The following is a 2,504-nucleotide window of genomic DNA, read 5'->3' as shown; positions in this document are numbered from 1 at the left end:
CCTTACTTCTCACCGCTGATTCCTGGTGGTTTAGAGGACAATTAACTCCGAGTCGCCTCCTGTCGTTTCAAAGAACAGTACAACGGCCAGCGCGTCAAGTATAAACGCCTCGTCCGTTTGGGGAGGAGCGCGCGCAGGCAGCGGAGGCTCGCGCTGAGGAGCCATGCTAAAGTAAACAAGGCTTAAGTCTCAATACTGTAAAACTCGACGTAGCCTACATTCACAATTATTCGCAATCACAAAAGTTCCTTATTTTTATTATGAATAAAGTTAATTATTCATTATATGCCGGGTAAACATTTCATTGGCGTTCTGGGGCCCGTTCTTCATACGTCGCTAACTCACTTAGCTGTATTTGATTTTTGGCGATTTGGCATGAGCTTGGATAGGCCTATTTCACAAAATGGCGGCCGAGACCGGAGGTAGGGTAAACTCTTTTCCGGTGAAAGCGCTAGCAGTTGCAGTCGGAGAACAAATGCGGAGACTAAAAGCAGTCAGTCCTGTTGCGTACCTTTTTATGTTTCAACCCAAAGAAGAAACAACCCTATTTATCACTTCACAGCTTTCCGTGTTTTGCGGGTTTCCATGGAACAACTGGGGAGAAGTTAAATCACGCCAGAGTGACACAGACGACAAAAAGACCTCTGGTCGCGCCGCGCCCGCTACGATCGTCATTCATTCTCAAAATGGACTGTGAACAGCTTGTTTTCTCTCTGTCATTCATATATCTGACAAAAGTAAGAATAGCAGATGTTGTCCGTTTTGTTGATAGTTTTCAGGGAGCTGTGAAAAGATCGCTGAAATTGGACAAAGGTTACAAATTCTTGCCGTTTGCTTACATTAAAAAAAAAGTTCCATTCATTTAAATGGCATGACACTTGATGACTAAGCTCACATTTAACGTAACTATATCTAAACAAATAATAATAATAAATAAATAAATTGAAATGATGTCTGATTGCTATGAGTGAAATCTAGTGGCTTTTGTTACAAATTCATGTTATTAAGTGTTAGTTTGTCCAGGAGATTGCAGCAATCTTCCACTAGATTATGGCTCATTTTTCATGTTACCACCATGAATGAAACTAAGAATTGTACATCTTTACAGTGAATTTGAACAAAGGTTGCTATAATTAAAAAATGGTTAGACTAAAAACATGAATGAAGTGAGTGATATTACATGTTTAAAAAAAACCATGATGTTACAAAATAATATTTTAATGTCTGAGGTCCCCCTTATGAAAAGAAAATATATTTCCCTAATTATGAATGATTAATATATGAAATGGTTTAACAGCTCACAGGCATAAATGGTTTAAAATATACAGAATAATATATGGTGTTAATATATTACAATATAGAGATTGCTAATGTGACGTCATCGTAACGTATTACCAGTGGTGAACGCAAAGCATTTTGGGAATCCGCGGCACAAACAGAAGGCGCCAGACTTGATTGCATGGAGGCAAGAACGCAGTGTTCAAGATGCCGTCTACCTGCTGTGTTATAAACTGCAATAGTCCTTCTTGAACAGTTTGGAAACGAACGATAAGGACATGTTTGTTAATGCTCGTAGACAGCCACTCTGAAGCGGTCAGAGGCGATTCTAAAAGATTCAGAGGCGATTGATCAAGTCGAGACAGGACCTATCGTCAAAATTCTACCCACCACTCTAACTTAGTTCATCCAAAACAAACTATAAAATAGACTCAAAGTTCTAAATACATGAATTATCCTTTTACGAACGGATCAATATATTTGTTTTCCTTAATTTTAATTAACCCTAACTTTATTCTCATCTGAATGGTAAATAATTGATTTTCGTATAAATTAATACTACCATTAAAAACACATTTGATTTTCTTTTTTAATCAATGTAGAATATGTAACTGCTCCGAAGAAAAGAAATGAAAACCAATGCGATATGATTAATGTCCAAACGATGTAACCCACAGACTGTTTTGAAATGGGGTTGGATGTTGTGTGTGTTTGGTTGGGTGACAGTTGTAGGTTACAGCTTGACAAGAGTTTAGAGTGTGAAAAAAGCACAATGTTGTGTTTTATTGCGAGTGTAAGTTACACAAATATAAGTAAACACTTTGCAGTTTGAATGATAATCTCTATGAACAAAATGAAGGAGTATGATTTTATGTTTCCACTGTTCGATCGCGCCCGCGCCTCTCTCTCTCTCTCTCTCTCTCTCTCTCTCTCTCTCTCTCTCTCTCTCTCTCTCTCTCTCTCTCTCTCTCTCTCTGTGTGTGTGTGCGCATGCGGGAGTGAGTGGATGCGTGTGAAGCCCAATTTATACTTCTGCGTCGAACTTACACCGTAGCTACGCCGTAGGCTGTGCGTAGCGCGCGTACCCTCCGGCGTACCCTGACGTGCACCTCTCCAAAAATGTAACAACGCGTCTATTCTACGCGGACGCAAGCGCTGTGATTGGTCTGCTCAAACCGCTTCCTCGGGTTTCAGATGCTCCCTCTTTTTTTTTTTGCAATTTTTTT

Source organism: Siphateles boraxobius, unplaced genomic scaffold (assembly GCF_051911475.1).
Source record: "Siphateles boraxobius isolate OS27281-9 unplaced genomic scaffold, OSU_SipBor_1 16, whole genome shotgun sequence".
In the NCBI taxonomy this organism is placed as follows: domain Eukaryota; kingdom Metazoa; phylum Chordata; class Actinopteri; order Cypriniformes; family Leuciscidae; genus Siphateles; species Siphateles boraxobius.
The sequence above is the reverse complement of the archived record's forward strand: the minus strand, read 5'-3'. Positions refer to the sequence as shown.